The 20,571-nt window shown below is 40.0% G+C and overlaps 1 long non-coding RNA gene across 1 annotated transcript; it reads left to right on the top strand.

Annotated features, from left to right (window-relative positions):
* Window positions 1–322: 322 nt before the first annotated feature.
* LOC142179959 (uncharacterized) lies at window positions 323–16,701 on the top strand. Its single transcript, XR_012708323.1, has 2 exons — window positions 323–934; window positions 16,454–16,701. It is a non-coding gene; the product is annotated as an uncharacterized LOC142179959 (long non-coding RNA).
* Window positions 16,702–20,571: the final 3,870 nt, after the last annotated feature.

The following is a 20,571-nucleotide window of genomic DNA, read 5'->3' as shown; positions in this document are numbered from 1 at the left end:
CTTTTACTTTATATACCTTTCGTAAAACGAAAAAATACAAAAAAAATAGTACCGTATTTTTATTTTAATATGATCTTTGAAAATACAAAAAAAGGTTTGTTTTAACGGTCAATCTTATTTTAATAGTTATTTTTTTACTTAAGTAGGATTAATTAGTAAATGATGTAGTATTTTTAGTTTTGTTCACGGAGAAAGAATAAAATTTGGGTTCAAACCACCCATTTTTAGGCTTAATTTTTGGACCTAGCCCATAATAACTCAAGACCAATACCCCAAAACCCTAGACTTAGACTATAAAAAGAACCCTAGACCTATACACATAAGGGGGAATCAGCCAAAAAATTACACAAAACAATAACCTAGACTCTAAGACCCTAGACCCCTAAGGATCATCCGCCGCTGAACAAAACCCCACCCCACCCCCAGCGTTGCATCGTCTACTTCAGTCGCAGAACCAAAACGAGACCCTAGGCTAGCAGCTAAAACACAAGATCAACCGTGAACACACACACATACAGAACTTCATCACCTTCTTCTTTGAACTTTGTCACCTTCTTCTTTGAACCTAGACAAAAAAACCTTGATCCCCCTAAGAAAAAATCAGTCGCGACACCATCACATCACCATCGCCGCCAGCAACTCTAGCCATCCCCCTCACTCCAAGTAACGAACCAGCTCCACACTCAGCGGCTACACACGGACAAAAAAGAAAGCCACACGCACACACACATAGAAAAGAGGGGAACAGTAGCAGAACGAGAATCAATTGAGGTTTGGAGTTCGATTCGAGGTGTTTCTAGTCATCGATTTTCCTCCGTAGCTCCGGTTGCAGCTGATGATTTCAAAGCCAATTTTTACACGCTTTTGCAGTGTAACTCAAAGTCTGGAAGCTTGCAATTCGTGAGTACTAAAGAAAAATTATTCTTCTGTGAAGGTCCAATTTCTCATGCTCACTTTTATCTATTTCTTTTTTATTGGTTTGGTGAATGCCTTAGATTAATTTGCTTTTGTGTTAGCATATCTTATATCTCATTTATTATTTTTATTTATACTTCGTTCATGCTTTCAGTTGCATAGTGAATTGAATTTAGACTACTACATTAGATAGTTAGTGAACATGATGCTTAGTTTGATTGGTCTAGAGTTATAAGAACATAGTAGCTCATCAAGTAATTAAAAGTGAAGGAAATAATCTGAAAGCCATAGGGAAAATTTGTGCTCAAATAGACATACTCTCCATGAACCTCATATTTCAAATTCAAACGTCATATTTTTTGGAAAAAGGAGTTAATCTCATAGACTTACTTTTAGTTCATATTGGCAGTAGTGTTTCTTTTAAATTTTCAGAACTTTAGTAGTTATTGAGATGGTTTGAAATCTCTTTTAGTCTTTGCATTCTTTACTGTTAGTTTTTCGCCTTTTCTTTCTTTGTCTTTTCCGTGATTTTGTAGTATTTCAAGTCAACGTTCTCCTTTAAGTATTGTATTTCCTATCACTGTATTTAATAAGTTATTTATAGTAAATTAATTAAGTATTAGGGGAACGCAATCAATAGTTTATGTGATATTGCAAACAAGAGAAAGCCTAAGAACAAATAGTGAAAATTGTCGAATTGGTTGTGGAGGTTGGACATTAAGTGCTAATTGTTTCGTTCTACTATTTTGACCGCTAGGAGCATGCTAGGTCGTCAACACCTGGGTGGGCGAACCTTTAGGCACGTTTTGAATTTATTACCGTGATTATGTACACGTTCGTGTGACATAATTATGGTTTCTAAATGAATATTCGTAGCTTGCTTTAGGCCCGTTTAACATACCATCGTGGTTGTGTACACGTTCACGCGATATAATTACGATCTTAAAAAAAACAGAGAATGCATTCGCGCAACTTTGGCCAAAATTTCTTAACATTAATAATGCGTGATTATTGTGGACACGTACGCGTGACATGATTCTTGACGCACCAAACGAAATGAGTACGCGTATGCGTGACTCGTTTTAGGATAATTTTTTAATTAAAATGGGCAACTACACATAGGTTCTAAAATGAGTAACTAGATAATTTGATTAAGCCAAGTATGATCAAAGCGACCGTGCTAAAATTACGGAACTCGTTGAATGCCTAACACTTTCTCCCACGTGAACAGAATTCCTTGCCCGGATTTATGTATTCGCAGACCATAAATAGAGTCAACTTCTTCGATTCAGGATTTTAAACCGGTGACTTGGGACACCATAAATTATCCCAAGTGGTGACTCTGTTTTAATATAAATAATCCCATTTCGATTGTCACTTAAATTGGAAAAAACTCCCTTATACCCTTTTCGGGGGTAGGAAAAAGGAGGTGTGACAGATACTCAGGAAAATGGTAGAGAACCACAAACAGTGGCATGAGAAGTTACCCTTTGCTCTGTTAGGGTACAGCACCATAGTTCGCACGTCAACCGGGGAAACCCCCTACATGCTGGTTTATGGTACCGAGGTTGTCATCCCAGCTGAGGTGGAGATTCCTTCTTTAAGAGTCATACAGGAAGCTGAACTCAGCGATGCGGAATGGATAAGAAGCCGCTATGAACAATTGGCCCTTACCGATAGAAAGAGGATGAACGCAGTATGTCACGGCCAACTTTACCAGAGTAGAATGTCTAGAGCTTTCAACAAAAGAGTCAAACCGAGACAGTTCGCACCAGGGCAGCTGGTATTGAAGAAAATCGACCCGCATCAAGATGAAGCCAAAGGAAAATTCTCTCCCAACTGGCAAGGTCCGTACATGGTTCACAGGGTCTTGACAGGAGGAGCAATGAGAACTTGCAGAAATGGATGGAGAGATTTGGCCAAAACCAATCAATTCAGACGCAGTCAAGAGATACTATGCCTAGATTATTTCACATTTCTTTTCTGATGTAATTGAACTACGCTTGACCCGATTCCCATTTAAAAGGGGATACGTAGGCAGCCTTATGGGTTTGGTCATATCATAGTTAAATTTTCATTTCCTCCAAAATCAGAAACTAGGGCAGAATTTTGAGAAGGGTCCTCAAAATTCTGGCGCAAGTCCAGCCAATGCCGACGCACGTCAGGAAGTCAGTAATCAGTCAAGAACTAGGGCAGAATTTTGAGAAGGATTCTCAAAATTTCGAAGAAGATTTAACAGGGTCCGCCATCCGCAAACAGTTAAAAATCATCTACCAAACTGAGGTAGAATTTTGAGGAGGACCCTCAAAATTCCAACATAAGAGAGTTGCAATGCCTTTGAAATGTGTCACAGTCACTAGTTCATCAAAAATTACTCGATATATCAAAATGCTTTCAAAACTATTCTATTGTATCAATGATTGCATATTTTTTTCGAAAATTCTATTTCCATAACAGCCAGGTGTCACCCAGGGGAACTCGAAAGGCTTTCAGATCGGAGCAAAGCAAAGCCAGCCGACAGGAGCACGAACCAACCTCCCTTCATAAAACTTATGATTTTTCTTTGAATGCAGGCAATATTTGCCATAACGGTAGTATTCGTGAAACATGTGTACACAAAGACAATTTACTATCCATCAGCCCGTCAGACATTGAATACATCTCCAGCTAAGAAATACACTACTCTTATCTGCTACTCGCACTTTGCATGGGACTAATACCTATCCCCCATACTTGCATGAGGCTAATCTTTGCCTTCATATTTGCATGAGTCTAATCTCTGGCTCCATGCTTGCATGAGTCTAATCTTTGACTCCATACTTGCATGAGTCTAGTCCTTGACTCCATATTTGCATGAGTCTAATCTCCGACTCCATACTTGCATGAGTCTAATCCTTGACTCCATACTTGCATGAGTCTAGTCCTTGACTCCATATTTGCATGAGTCTAATCTCTGACTCCACGTTTGCATGAGTCTAATCCTTGACTTCATACTTGCATGAGTCTAATCCCTGACTCCATATTTGCATAAGGCTAAGCACTGCCTTCTCTTTGCATGAGGTTAAGCTCTACCTCCATATTTGCATAAGGTTAAGCATTGTCTTCTCTTTGCATAAGACTAAGCTCTTTCTCCAATCTTGCATGAGTCTAATCCCTTGCTTCCCATTTGCATGAGTCTAATCTCTGACTCCACGATCCTTGACTCCATATTTACATGAGCCTAATATCTTACTCCATATTCGCATGAGGCTAATCCTTGCCTCCCTATTTGCATGAGTCTAGTCCTTGACTCAATATTTGCACGAGGCTAATACTTGCCTCCCCATTTGCATAAGGCTAATACTTGCCTCCCCACTTGCACGAGACTAAGCATTGTCCCTCTTTGCACAGATATTGCTCTATTTCTACTACTATCTATTTGTTTTTCGATCGGGCTAAGCTCTGCCCTCCATTTTACAAGACTAAGTCTTGTCTTGTTACATCATATTATTGCATATCATGGGCTAAAATATCTCCAATCTATCCGAAGGCATCATAGTCTAAAGGCATCATTCTCATAGCCGGAAGACACCATGTCATGGCCTGAGGATCTCTCGAACTTGCATATCATTATTCAAAGGCGTCATGGTTCGGAGGCACCATTTTCATAGCCCGAGAAAACCATTTCATGGCCTCCGAATCCCTCACTAAGTAATTCATGGCCCAGGACGTCATGGTCCAAGGACGTCATCTTTAACCGTCCGAAGACAACCTTCATGGTCCGAAGGGAATTTGCATCATGTTTAAATTTTTGCAAAATACATGTTTGTAGCATCTTTTATCTGCAGGTAACCAGTAAGCAATCACCATCCTAGAAGGATCAATCTCGCTCTAGTTCCCTCCAACCGTCCCGAGCCTTAATCGCTCCCGCTTCTGCATCTCGTGTCCGTTCTTGCAATAATTTCATCGGCCTACTCCGTGGGTGAATCCAGAACTACACCTGGCCTGATTCCTGTAAAATCGAGGATATGTAGGCAACTCAAAAATAGGAGTTTGGCCTATGTCTTTCAAAACATCCCATCCGGTCAAAATTGGCCATCATTTCTTTACCCGAAAACTCTTTCATCCTTCCAGGGTAAAGAGGGACAGCTGTTGATATCCAATTTTTTCCTATATATTTTCAAACATGCATAAATATATTCAAAATAGCATATATATGCATATATAAGCATGCACAAGGTTTTTATAATTTTTTCATAATTTTAAGGATTTAAATTGATTTGTTTACTTCCCTTTTATTCATAAAATCCCCAATAATTATTTCCCAAATTACTGTTATGATGAATTATTCATTTAATCTCTATACATATGCCAAAATATGGTTGATATATTTTTATGCATTTTTTATAATTGCATTTAGTATTTTTCAAGATAAATTGCATATAATAGCAATACTAGCCCATTTAAAGTATAGTTACATTTTATATGCGTAAAATTGGTCCCTATATTTTTAAAATAATAATTACATATTTTAAATCGCTTTGGTATAGAAAATTATTTTCAAAAACTATTTATTATTTATTATAAATCAAGTAGGAAAAATGGCTATTTATATTATAGCCAGATTTGGCTTTCAATTGTAGCCAGATTGAACCTACTCCCCAGCCCAATTTCATACCGAATTAACCCAACCCAGACCCTATATACACCTACCCAAACCGGAACCCATCTACCCGGTCAAATCCTGACCATTGATCTCCTAGATCAACGGTCCATACGACCCCTTTCCTTTTTTAATTCCTAAGACCACCCTAACCCTACCCATTCTTCACAGCCCGCCGCCTTTGAATCCTCTGGTCTCCTCTATTCTCTCAACCTAACCCTAATCCCTCTTCAACTGTCGCCTCCTTCTACGATCCTCTCCGGTGACCACCTTTCAACTCCAAGCCTCCAATGGTTCCTCCATCGCTTTGCTCATCATCTTTGAGGCCTTCAAGGGCCCTGGGCCATGCTGACTTATATCTAGGGTTACTATTTTGGCTATTCATGGCTTCTCCGGTGTGATTTTGAGCAAAATCACGCTGCATTTGTTACGATCTTTGAGGTTTATAGCAGGTTCTTCCGTTTCTATTTGGGTTTCCTTTGAAACCCTAACTGTCGTTTGTATCTCTTAGATCTGTGCTATTTTTAGCGATTCGAGCCTGTTTCTTTCTATGTTTTCCACTATTCTCAAACCTCTTTTGCAAAAATCATCGATTGCGAGTTGTTTTACTTTCCTTTTAAAGTTAGGGTTTTTGGAACTTTTTCTACACTCTATATAAATCGATTCTTCATGTTTAAACCTCTTTTCTTTGCATATCTCGACTGATTCTATGTTTTTTCTCCTTTTTCAACTCGTCTATGTTGAAAACCTCAGTTCTTGGTCTTGACCCTGGGTTCTGAGTTTGTATTTGACGATTTGTTCGTCTAATATATATGCTTGCTTGTTTCTCATGAATCCTTGAGCCTTGTGTAATTTTTACCCTACTATGCCCATTGGGGTTTCTAATTTCTGGTTCTTCCACCTATACTATGTTTATTCTGTTAACTCCTCTAATCAGTGCTATGTTCTATACGAATCCTTGATTTTGCGTGATTTTTACCCTACTGTGCTATTAGGATTTCTGATTTACCTCTTCTTGCCTATTGTGTGTTTATTTTGTTTGTTCATAGAAATTTATGGTAATTTCCCCTAAAATTAGTACTATTGTCCATCGGAATCCTTGATTCCCTATGATTGATATCCTTTTAATCTTTTGTGATATTCTATACTGATTTTCAACCTCTCAGTCATTTTTCTTGCCTTATTTTATGGTCGATTATGTTGTCAACTGACTCTTATATTATTTCCTTAATTGGAATATTATGTACTTAGCCTTAATTGCATGTCCTATACTTGCACTATGCTGAAATTATTTCCTTATGTGTTATATTCCATGTCTTATGTGATCTATTTCCTTATCTGTCTTTACCATCTGAAATTAACTCCCTTAATTAAGGGAGTACTTCTACTAATTTTATACTAATTGATACCTAGTTCAATAACTACTGCTTGACTTTGATTCTTACCTTATTACTCTGCCTAGTTTCAGATTATATATAGGCTCTCTCATTAACACACACAGACACGAACACTTTGTTCAAAAACTATCTCTCATACTCAAAAATATCTGCTCTCTCACTTGTGCTACTTGCTACTGCTCTGAGTTAGCCGGCTGCAAGCCAAGGCTAATCATTTGTGTTCTCTTATTCTTTCACTCTGCTTACTCTCCTCTTCACTGGTATGTCCTAGTTTCAATTCAAAGTTCCAACAATAATATCAATATGATTCTCTTATTGTTTCAGTTCCTCTTGTTTCTGGTTTGCTTCTATTTGTAGTTCTGTTGTGAAACTTGTAGTTGAGGGTTACATTATTAGCATGTTATCATGTCTTCCCCTTCCCTTGAGATCAGTATATTTCCCCTTCTGTTTGTCTCTAAGCATGTCTACACTAATCATCCCTTACTTGTTATATGTTTACTACCATGGATCTCCCAAATCCCTATCCATTTGCATGTGAGTTTATTCTTTATGTCTGATTCTGTAACTATGTCTAGTTAGCTACTTCTGGGCATGACTACTAATTCCCAGGTCTTTGCTTAACTATGTGTGTCATATGTATTCCCAAACCCCCTTTACCCCTGTTTGTGACCACCAAACCTACCCTGATGTTATGACCCCTGACTGTGTATGAACCTATCCTAAGGTGTTTGGACTTTGTTAAATACTCCAATCTCTTTTTCAAACAATCTCTGTTGCTTCACTAAATTATTTTCAAAAAAGACTTTTGTTAAATACAGTTTCTTACTAAAACCTTTCAACTTGTGTATCACTTTTCACTATACTCTTAGTCAATAAGTTCTGCCCCATCTAGTATGTGTACTGCCTTGAGATCCTTTGAGAACCCTCTGAACTCTGGCATACTAAGGCTGGCCTTTCCACACTGCACTTGTTCAATCTTTGGTTATTAATTCTAGGTGTAAGCACTGCCCGGGATCCTTGAGATCCTTAGGGAACTTTGATGCACCTAGACTCTGATTTGTCTATGGAATTGAGGCATATGATGCCATTGGAGGCTTCGGGAAATCTCGGCCTGATTGAAGGCTCCATATAGAATAGCTTCTTGATTTTCTATTTTTACTTATGCAATTCATTCATTGGCCTGTAATAATTTCTGAACAGATATTTGGGTATTTAGTGAAAAGGGTGGGTAGATACATATTTTATGGGGTAATTCGGGTAGAAATCATGCTCATAGGACTTTGCTTTTAAATCTGTTTGCTCTACTAAGTAGAAATCATGCTCCTAGGACTTCATGTTTAAATCTTATTGTTTTTCCAATAGAAATCATGCTCTTAGAAATTCCTGCTTAAATTCGAGTGCCTCATCAAGTAGAAACCATATCTATAAGGTTTTACATTCTATCATGTTTAGAAACCATGCTTATAGGGTCCAAACAATCATGTCTTAAAATTAGTTTAATAATAGATGCCATGCCTATAAGACCTGATCCAAATTCAGTTACAATGAGTATTTATGTATGTTTCCATACCTGAAATCGTTAAAATCAGTGTTACGCTTAGATATCATGCCTATAGGGAGCCCTACTCGCAATTCTGTCTGTTAATCTAATTTAGTCTAAATAATCAACTTGAGCACACCTAGTTTATTTCTGAATTGGTTTTATTAAGTATTAAGTATTTCTTGAAACAAGTTCTTTCAAACTGCCTCAATCTCATTAGATATCATGCCTACAGGTATTAAAGGAATCCATTTCAAAACCTGCTTTGTTTCTGTATTAATATAGACATCAGTATTCTGCATATAGGCAAACCTTTAGGGTGTTTTTAAAACAGCATTCCTGAAACTGTTTCTATTGCTCAATGTTTTCTGATCCTAACAGGCTTTAAAAAAAGAGTCCATAGGCAACTGCTAGGGTATAACTTCTGAGTCTAAGAGAGGTTGTTTGTCTACTGCATATCACTTAGATATCTTGTTTTAGGACATTGTCTAATAAAAGACCTTAACTGTGCTTGAGTTGTGCTGCTTATATGTTCGTTTTGAGGAGGAAACTCTGAGCCTTTAATTGCTCCTTTTGTATGTTGAAAGTCCTACGTGTTTTGATTGTCGCCTTAGAATTTTTGCTTTTTAAAACCTTAGGGGTACGTCTAGAACCACCTATAGGTAGAGGTTCTAACTCCCTCCAGGACCATTAAGAAGGGACGGGTAGCATCACGTAATAGAAATCATTGACCAAACACTCGCTTTGCATGACCAATAAGGGGATGGGAAGGGTAGATATGGGATATGATGACTACACGTTAATGTCACGTGTAGCCCCTCATTGAGGAGTGTTTACCGGACATTGTGTGGGGTGATCCTATAGGATAACCAACCTAGGACCCCTCTTTACCAAATTCCTTCTTTATTTAAACCTTTGTTTTACAACTTGTCCAAACCCTTTATCTTACTACTTGAGTTATTCTAACGTGTTTTACTTGCAACATATTTGATTCAACTATTTACTTGTAATGGACTAATTTGTGAATATAAGTTCAGCCGGGACCCACAGTTGTGGATCAAAAGGGGTGCCTAACACCTTCCCCTCGAGGTTACTTCGAGCCCTTACCCTAATCTCTGGTAATGTAGACCAACCCAAGAGTTAATCGCTCTAGGTGCCCTAACGCACCATAATCCGTTAGGTGGCGACTCTTTAAATACCCAATTACCAAAAGGAAAAGGAGTCATTACACCCCGTGAATGTCGAAACTCGGGCTTCCCCGTCAAAAGGAAGGAAAAAAGGGGCGTGACACAGACCAGATTTATTGATTTGGCCCGTCATGCTCTTTTTATACTTCCCACTGAAAGAGAAAGAGTGAGGAGGTTCATGAAGGGACTCATTCAGCCTATTCTATCGCAGATGGCTAAGAAGACGGGGAGTGAGATTTCTTTTCAGGAGGCGGCCAATATGGCCAGGAGAGTTGAGATGGTTCTATCACAAGGAGGTGGTCAGGGGTCTGACAAGAGGCCTCATCATTCGGGCAGGTTCAGTGGTGCCTCGTCTGGAGGCAGGGATTCTTTTGGTAGGGGTCATCCTCCCAAGCCGTTTCAGTCAGCACTTCAGGCTTTTCATGGTAGTCGTTGTTCTCACATGCAGTATTCTGATCAGCGGTCCTATAGTGCATTGCCAGCTCCTATCAGTGCACCTCTGCTTTAGAGTTTTCAGGGTCGTCAGCCCAGCAACCGAGGGCTTGTTTTACTTGTGGCGACACAAGGCACATTGCTAGATATTGCCCTCGAGCACCGAGTAGTTCTCAACACCAGGGTTCCCGTGCCATGGTTCAGGCATTGAGTGTTCCGCCGCCCGCCCTGCCAGCTAGAGGTGGAGGTAGAGGTGCTAGAGGTGGGGGTAGAGGTATTAGAGGTGGAGCTCAGGCCGCAAGAGGTAGAGATCAGCCAACAAGAGGCCGTCCCAGAGAGGTAGTTCAGAGTGGTGGGGCCTAACCCCGATGTTATGCTCTTCCAGCCAAGCCTGAGGCTAAGGCTTCCGATGTAGTTATCACAGGTACTATTCTAGTTTGTAGTAGAGATGCTTCAGTTCTATTTTATCCAGGGTCTACATACTCCTATGTGTCATCTTATTTTGCATTGTATCTGATCATGCCTAGTGATTCCTTGAGTGTTCCTGTATATATGTCTACACCGGTGGGTGATTCTATTGTGGTAGATTGTGTCCATCGTTCATGTATAGTTGTGATTGGGGTCTTGAGACTCGTGTAGATTTGTTACTTTTGGATATGGTTGATTTTGATGTCATATTGGGGATATACTGGTTATCACCTTACCAGGCTATCTTGGACTGTCATGCCAAGATCATGACATTAGCCTTGCCAGGGTTGCGTCGTTTAAAGTAGAGAGGGACTCATGGTCATTTTACCCGTAGTATTATCTTATATATGAAGGCTCAGCTTATGGTCCAGAAGGGGTGTTTGGCATATGTTCGTGATTCTAGTGCTGAGGTTTCTTTTATTGATTTTGTGCCTGTTGTTCGTGAGTTTCCTGAGGTATTTCCTTCAGACCTGTCGGGTATGCCACCCGACAGGGATATTAACTTCTACATTGATTTGGCTCCGGGCACTCAGCATATTTCTATTCCGCCATACCATATGACCCCGTCAGAGTGAGTTGAAAGAGTAGTTGCAAGACTTACTTGATAAAGGCTTCATTAGACCTAGTGTCTCTCCTTGGGGTGTGCTGGTGTTGTTTGTTAAGAAGAAGGATGGATCGATGAGAATGTGTATAGATTACTGGTAGTTGAACAAGGTTACAATCAAGAATAAGTATCTATTGTCGAGGATTGATGATTTGTTTGATCAGCTTCAGGGTGCCAAGGTATTTTCGAAGATTGACTTGAGATCTGGCTACCATCAGTTAAGGATTAGGGCATCTGATGTCCCTAAGACAACTTTTCGCACTCGGTACGGGCATTATGAGTTCTTGGTAATGTCATTTGGGTTGACAAATGCCCCAGCAGCTTTTATGGATTTGATGAACCGAGTGTTCAGGCCTTACTTGAATTCGTTCGTGATAGTCTTCATTGATGATATTTTGATCTATTCCCGCAGCCGAGAGGAGCACGAGCAACATCTGAGAGTGGTTCTTCAGACTTTGAGAGATAGTCAGTTGTATGCTAAGTTTTTGAAGTGTGAGTTCTGGTTAAGTTCAGTTACATTCTTGGGTCATGTGGTATCAGCAGAGGGTATTCAGGTAGATCCGAAGAAGATAGAGGCAGTTAAGAACTTGCCTAGACCAGCATCAGCTATAGAGATCCGGAGTTTCTTGGGTTTGGCAGGCTATTATCGTCGGTTTATGAAGGGGTTTTCGTCTATTGCAGCCCCGATGACTAGGTTGACCCAGAAGGGTGCCCAGTTCAAGTGGTCGGATGAGTGTGAGGCGAGCTTTCAGAAGCTCAAGACAGATTTGACTACGGCGTCGGTGTTGGTTTTGCCCACAGGTTCAGGGCCATATACGGTTTATTATGATGCATCTCGTATTGGACTTGGTACGGTGTTGATGCAATATGGCAAGGTTATTGAATATGCTTCGCATCAGTTGAAGATTCACGAGAAGAATTATCCAGTTCATGATTTGGAGTTAGCAGCCATTATTCACGCTTTGAAGATTTGGAGGCATTATCTATATGGCGTGTCATGCGAGGTGTTCACGGATCACAAGAGTCTACAATATTTGTTCAAGCAGAAGGAGCTAAATTTGAGGCAGAGAAGGTGGTTGGAGCTATTAAAGGACTATGATATCACTATCTTATACCATCCGAGAAAGGCCAATGCGGTGGCCGATGCTTTGAGTAGGAAGTCAGCCAGTATGCGCAGTCTTGCGTATATTCCGATCGGTGAGAGACCGCTTGCTTTGGATGTTCAAGCTCTGGCCAATCAGTTTGTGAGGTTGGATGTTTCTGAGCCCAGCCGTGTGTTAGCTTGCAAAGTCTCTCATTCTTCCTTATTGGAGTGTATCCAAGATCGACAGTATGATGATCCTCATTTGTGTGTCCTTAGGGACACGGTGTAGCACGGTGGTGCCAAGCAGGTTACATTGGGAGATGATAGAGTTTTGAGGCTGCTGGGTAGAGTTTGTGTGCCTAATGTGGATGGTCTTCGAGAATTGATTCTTGAGGAGGCCCACAGTTCACGGTACTCTATTCATCCGGGCGCCACTAAGATGTATCAGGATTTGCTGCAGCATTATTAGTGGAGGAGGATGAAGAAGGACATTGTTGCATATTTGGCTCGATGTTAGAATTATCAGCAGGTTAAGTACGAGCATCAGAGACCTGGTGGTTTGTTCCAGAAGATTGAGATTCCTGAGTGGAAGTGGGAGCGTATCACTATGGACTTTGTTGTTGGACTCCCACGGACTCAGAGGAAGTTCGATGCAGTGTGGGTTATTGTTGATAGGCTGACCAAGTCAACACATTTCATTCTTGTGGCAGTCTCTTATTCTTCCGAGAGGTTAGATGAGATCTATATCCGGGAGATTGTTCACCTTCATGGTGTGCCCGTGTCTATCATTTCGGACCGAGGTACACAGTTTACCTCACATTTCTGGAGAGCAGTTCAGCATGAGTTGGGCACACGGGTCGAGTTGAGTACAACATTTCATCCTCAAATGGACGGGCAGTTCGTGCGTACTATTCAGATTTTGGAGGATATGTTCTGGGCTTGTGTCATTGACTTTGGAGGCTCGTGGGATCAGTTTTTGCCTTTAGCAGAGTTTGCCTACAACAACAGCTACCAGTCGAGCATCCATATGGCTCCTTATGAGGCTTTATATGGTAGGCGGTGTCGGTCTCCGATTGGATAGTTTGAGCCGGTAGAGGCTTGGTTGTTGGGTACGAATCTAGTACAGGACGCCTTGGACAAGGTCAGGATTATTCAGGATAGGCTTCGTATAGCTCAGTCCATGCAAAAGAGGTATGCGGACTGTAAGGTTCGTGACTTGGCATTCATAGTCGGTAAGCGGGTGTTGCTTCGGGTGTCGCCTATGAAGGGCGTGATGAGATTTGGGAAGAGGGGCAAGCTTAACCCTAGGTTCATTGGCCCGTTTGAGATTATTGATCGAGTGGGAGAGGTAGCTTACAAAATTGCATTGCCACCGAGCTTATCAGTCGTGCATCCAGTGTTTCATGTGTCCATGCTTCGGAAATATCACGGCAATCCATCCCACATGTTAGATTTCAGCATTCTCCAGTTGGACAAGGACTTGTCCTATGAGGAGGAGCCGGTAGCTATTCTAGACCGGCAGGTTCGCCAGTTGAGATCGAAGAGTTTCCCCTCTGTTCATGTTTAGTGGAGAGGTCAGCATGTTGAGGCATCGATCTGGGAGTCCGAGTCCGATATGCGGAGTCATTATCCCCATCTTTTCTCTGACTCAGGTACTTCCTTCTTATGTCCGTTCGAGGACGAACGGTTATTTTAGAGGTGGAGAATGTGATGACCTTTTTCATCACTTGTTTTAGAAATGAATTCCGTGTTTCGAGGCCTTAAAACCTCCTTTTTGTCTCACCTCGATTTGCGTGTGCAGTCCGGGCATGTATCTGGAAAGCCATTATGTGAAAATCTGTGGAAAATGATGATTTTTGCATTTAAATTGAATTTAGGTTGACTTTGATCAATATTTTGGGTAAACAGACCCGGACCCGTGATTTAACAGTCCTAGAGGGTCCGTAGGAAAATATGGGACTTGGGCGTATGCCCGAAATTGAATTCCGAGATCCCAAGCCTGAGAAATGAATTTTTAAAAAAAAAATTGTTTTCTGGAAATATATAAGAGTTTTTGGAAATAAAAGGTGTTTGAAATTGATGGTATCAGGCCCGTATTTTAGTTTCGAAGCTCGGTACAAGTTTAAAATAATAATTAGGTTGAATCTGTAAAATTTGGTAAAGATCGGAATTGGTTTGGTATAAAACGGACTTAAAGTTGAGAAATTGGAAATTTTGTGTTCTTGAATGATTTCATGAATTTGGGGTTTAATTCATAGTCGTTGATGTTATTTTGAGGATTTGATTGCACGAGCAAGTCCGTATGATATTTTTAGGTTGGGGTGCATGTTTGGTTTGGAGCCCCGAGGTCTCGATGGAGTTTTGGATAGGCCACGGAGTGAAATTGGACTTAGGATCAAGTGTTGGTATCTGATATTTTTGCCCAGGCCTCTGATCTCGCAATTTCGAGATCAGGCTTCGCAATTGCGAAATTCTCAGGCTTGGTAATTGTGATCCAGGTTTCGCAAATGCGAACCAAACCTGGGCAGGCCCCTTTCGCAAATGCGAAACATTTGTGGGAATTGCGAAGCCCCCTCTTTCGCAAATGCGAAGGTGACCGGAATGCTTCATAGTCGCAAATGCGACATATTCTTCGCATTTGCGAAGATAACAGGCCCTGAAGGGGTTCGCAATTGCGAACCCTGGTCGCAATTGCGACATCTGCGACCTGCAAATTCATAACTTAGCCGAAAATCTTTCATTTTTCAAACTCTTTCAAAACATAAACTCTCTTGGGCGATTTTCCAAAGAAAAATTCTTCTCCAAATCGATTTTAAATCATTTCTAACTTGTTTTCTTCAATCTTTAATATCTTTTCACATGATTTCAACTCAAAATCAAGGGTTTTCATGGAGGAAATTGAGTGTTTTAGGTAGAACCTAGGTTTTTCAATTAAGGATTTGGACCTCGATTTGAGGTTCGATTTCAAAATAAATTATATATTTGGGTTCGTGGGTGAATGGGTAATCGGGTTTTGGTTTGAACCTCGGGTTTTGACCATGTGGGTCTGGGGTCGATTTTTGAATTTTTGGGGAAAATATTGAAAAACTTATTTTCATGCATTAGATACAAGCGAATTGGTGGTGGAAACGAAAAACCGGTAGTTGAGGCTTGAATTGTGTTCGTGGCATCGAGGTAAGTGTTTGGTCCAACCTTAGCTTGAGGGATTATGAGTTGTGTCTTATTTTGCTATGTGTTAATTTGGAGTACGACGTATAGGCATGGTGATAAGTATCTATACGTCGGTGTCAAGCATGTCTGTGGGTCTAGTGTTGTAATTGTAGTGACTCTGTTGAGATTTGTTCATACTTAAAATGTTGACTATCATTGTTGGTTCCTTTGCCGGGATGTTATTGTTTATGATATTGTCTCCCTTGCTGGGATGTTATTGTTTATGATATTATCACCCTTGCTGGGATGTTATTGTTATGACATTGTCTCTCTTGGCGGTATGTTATTGTTTACGATATTATTTCCATTGTCGGGATGTTGTTGTTATACTCTTATTCCCTTACAGGGATTCTTTTGTGATTGTTGTTGATTTGTAAATGGGATCGGGTGGCACGCCGCCACGGAGATATATGAAATGGGAGTGGGTTACACGTCTATAACAAGATATATGAAATGGTAGCGGTTTGCACGCCTGCAACAAGATATATGAAATGGGAGCGGGTTACACGCCTGCAACAAGATATATGAAATGGGAGCGGGTTGCACGCCTGCAACGAGATATATGAAATGTGATCGGGTTGCACGCCTATAACAAGATATATGAAATGGGATCGGGTTGCACACCTGCAACGAGATACATGAAATGGGATCGGGTTGCACGCCTGCAAGAAGCTGTGAAATGAAAGTGAATTCTGCATTTGTTTTCCTTATCCTTGTTAGTAATTGGATTTTGGTTTCTTTATATTTCCTCTTGATATTCTGTTGTTATCTGTTACTCCTCGAAGCATGTTTTTTCCCTCTCCCATCTTTAACTGTAATTATCTGCTTTTATTTTTACGCTGTATATGATTTAGCTGCACAGGTTTATGTAGTAGTCTAGTCCTAGCCTCGTCACTACTTCGCCGAGGTTAGGCTAGGCACTTACCAGCACATGGGGTAGGTTGTGTTGATACTACACTCTGCACTGTGTGCAGATACTGGTACCAGAGCATTTGGACCATAGGTAGGTTGCTGCCTTCAGTCCAACAGGTGACCCGAGGTAATCCTGCAGGCGTCCGCGGGCCTTGGCGACTCCTTCTATCATTTCTTTTCTATTTTTTATTCAGAGACAGATTCGTGTGTTTCTATTCAGACCTTATTTGTAGTATTCTTAGACAGTCTGTGAAATTATGACACCAAATTCTAGGTAGAGTTATATTTAGACTTCCGCAGTTTGTATTAAGTTAAATTATCAGATTTCATCTTCCGCTTTGTTATTGATATTGTTATTTCCGTCGTTTGATATGTTGCTTTGAAATTATAAGGACTTAAAAACTGAAAAAGGTTAGAAATTAGAATAATTTGGCTTGCCTAGCTTTCACCGGTAAGCGCCATCACGACTCCCAAGGGTGGAAAATCCGGATCGTGATATTTTATTGTAGCATTAATATTGGTAATCAATTGGTAGATCATACATCCCATAGCTCTTATAAATAGTTATATTATATTGTAAGACATCAAGAAACATGGATAGAAAAAGACTATTATTCATTCTCTCAAGCTTTTATACAAGTATTACCGATATTTTCTAATTATTCTTGTTTCCGGTGGGAACATTCTGATGCTCGGACTTGACTTTTCCTCAATTCTCTTTATTTTAATTTCTTTGTTCTTCATTATTTTATTTTATCGGATAAATTTAATTCATGTGTCTATAAACCACATTACAAATCCGACTATATCGTTTTACGGGTAAACACTAACTAATATATATAATTGAATACTTATCCAAAGCTTTGCTTTAAATAAAAAAGTATCAAACATCGTTTATGAAATATTACATTAAACTGAGCATTTCAACATATTTATAATAACAATTGTCTATATTGTTATAAAAGCATGTACAATATCGATGTGATGACCTAAAAGGTCATCACCTGTTTTAGAACTAAATTCTGTGTTCCGAGGCTTTAAAACCTCCTTTTTATCTCACCTCGATTTGTGTGCGCAGTCCGAATGTTTATCCGGAAAGCCATTATGTGGAAATCTGTGAAAATGATAAATTTTGCTCTTAAAATAAATTTAAGTTGACTTCGGTTAACATTTTGGGTAAAGGGACCCGGACCCATGATTTGACGGTCCCGGAGGGTCCGTAGGAAATATGGCACTTGGGCATATGGCCGGAATCAAATTCTGAGGTCCCAAGCCCGAGAAATAAATTTTTGAAGAAAATTGTTTAACTAAAATTTTTAGAGTTTTTGGAAATTTGAATGTAATTGAATTTGATGGAATCAAGCCCGTATTTTGGTTCCGAAGCCCGATGCAGGTCTTATATATGATTTAAGTTGAGCCTGTAAAATTTGATAAGAAACGGACTTGAAATGACGTGAATCGGACCCTTGGTTGTGAAATTTGAAACTCAAGTGTTCTTGATATTTTTCTTTGATTTTGATGCTAAATTCGTTGTTAAAGCTGGTAATTTGGCGATTCGATCGCACGGGTAAGTCCATATGATGTTTTTGAGTTAGTATACATGTTTGGTTTGGAGCCCCGAGGGCTCAGGTGAGTTTCGGTTAGGTTTCGGAAGGTTTTTAAACTTAGAAAAGTTGCAGATTTTCAGTTTCTGGTATTCTGAAGTTTTGTTCTTCGCGTTCGTGGAAGGATTCTCGCGAACGTGAAGGGTAAGTCAGGCTGAAGGAATTTTCCTTCTACTTGAACGCGAGAAACAGGTCGCGAATGCGAAGCTTTGGGGGTGCTACCCTTCGCGAACGCGGACCTGCGATCGCGAACGCGAAGGCCTTTGGACTGGGGCAGGGGAATGGGATTTTGTTCTACACAAACGCAGCCACTGGCCTACGAACGCGAAGGATTGAGGAGCCAAAGGTCCGCGAACGCGAAGGCTAATGGGCCTGACCCTTTGCGAACATGACGGGCCCTTCGCGAACGCGAAGAAGGCCTGTCCAGTGAATTAAAATAGTAGCAAATCGGGATTTAGTTCAAAACTTCATATTTTCGAAACTAGAGAGCATTGAGGCGATTTTCAAAGAACAAGTTCTTCCCCAAAGCATTGGTATAGGATTCTAAACCTTTTTCTTTCGATTTCCTATTGCATTTCATCAATTTTCATCCAAAAATCTAGGGTTTTTATGGTAGAAATTAGGAATTTGGGTAGAGTTAGAGCTTTTTGATTAATTGAAATTTAGACCTCGTTTTGGGGTCGGATTTCGAAACTAATTGCATATTCAGGCTTGTGGGTGAATAGATGATCGGGTTTTGGTCGGAACCTCGAGTTTTGACCAAGTGGGCTCGGGGTTGATTTTTGACCTTTTTATGAAAAATGATAGAAAACCTATAATTAAGCATTGGGTATGAATTCTTTAGTATTTATTGATGTTGTTAAATCAATTTGGACTAGATACAAGTTATTTGGAGGTGAATTCTAAAAGAAAAGCGGTGTTTGAGGCTTGAGTTGGCCTTGGAAGTTTGAGGTAAGTGTTTGGTCTAACCTTAGCTTGAGGGATTAAGAGTTGTGTCTTATTTGCTATGTGTTATTTGTGGAGTACGACGTATATGCATGGTGGCGAGTATCTATACGTCGGTGTCAAGCATGCCCGTGAGTCTTGTATTGTAATTGTTGTGACTCTGTTGTGGTTTATTCGTGCTTCATATGAGGATTATCATTATTGTTCCCTTGCCGGGATGTTGTTATGATATTATTATTCCCTTGTCGGGATATTGTTGTCATATTATTGTTCCCTTGTCGGGATGTTATTGTTATATTATTGTTCCCTTGCCGGGATTCTTTTGTGATTGGTGTTGATATATGAAATGGGAGCAGATTGCACGCCTGCAACGGTACTCTATGAAATGGGAGAATGTTGCACGCCTACAACGGTACTATATGAAATGGGAGTGGATTGCATGCCTGCAATGGTACTATATGAAATGGGAGTGGGTTACACGCATGCAACGGTACTATATGAAATGGGAACGGGTTGCACGCCTGCAACGGTATTACTCCCTCTGTTGTAATTTATGTGAACTTATTTCCTTTTTAGTCCGTGCCAAAAAGAATGACCTCTTTCCCTATTTGGAAATAATTTATCTTTATTCAATGATTTATAGCCACACAAAATATATATGCTTCATTCTACACCACAAGTTCAAAAGTCTTCTCTCTTTCCTTAAACTTCGTGCCCAATCAAATGGGTTCACATAAATTGAAACGGAGGGAATATATGAAATGGGGTCGGGTTACACGCCTGCAACGGTATTACATGTGTAGTTGTTTCTTATTTTCTTATCTTTTGCTGGTAATTGATTTATGGCATTCCTCACATTTCTCTACTATTATTCTATTGTTATCTGTTACTCCCCCATCATGTTTCCCCTGCCCAACTTTAGCTGTAATTATCTACTTTTATTTTCGATGTATATGATTTAACTGCACAGGTTTATTTGGTAGTCTGGTCCTAGCCTCGTCATTACTTCGCCGAGGTTAGGCTAGACACTTACTAGCACATGGGGTCGGTTGTGCTGATACTACACTCTGCACTGTGTAACATACTGACACCGAAGCGTTTGGACCGCAGTGAGGGTGCTGTCTTCAGTCCGCTCAAGCGACCCGAGGTAGTCCTACAGACGTCTGCGGGCCTTGGCATCTCCTTCTGTCATTTCTCTTTCTGTTTTTACTTATTCAGAGACAAATTTGTGTATTTCCATTCAGACCTTATCTGTAGTATTCTCAGATAGTCCGTGACTTGTGACACCAAATTTTGGGTAGTATTGTATTTCAGATTATGTAGCAAATCTTCGGTTAATGATTAAGTTTTTGTCTTCCCCATTTCTGGTTATTTAGTTTATTTCGCTGCTTAAATCACTTGATACTTTGAATTGTTGAACATACTTAATAAAAAGGGTAATGAATTTACAATACTCAGCTTGCCTAGCTTTCACAAGTTGGCGCCATCACATTCCCGAGGATGGAAAATCTGGGTCCTGACAATCGGTTTACAAAATTAACCTTATATATTAAAAATAATAACTTATAATAAAAGGACATAACCGGAATTCTAGATATTAGCCTTATAATCCTATTAGTTTCAGGACATAA

This window comes from Nicotiana tabacum, chromosome 1, assembly GCF_000715075.1.
Source record: "Nicotiana tabacum cultivar K326 chromosome 1, ASM71507v2, whole genome shotgun sequence".
In the NCBI taxonomy this organism is placed as follows: Eukaryota; Viridiplantae; Streptophyta; class Magnoliopsida; order Solanales; family Solanaceae; genus Nicotiana; species Nicotiana tabacum.
Note: the sequence above shows the minus strand (reverse complement) of the source record. Positions and strands in the feature narration are given on the sequence as shown.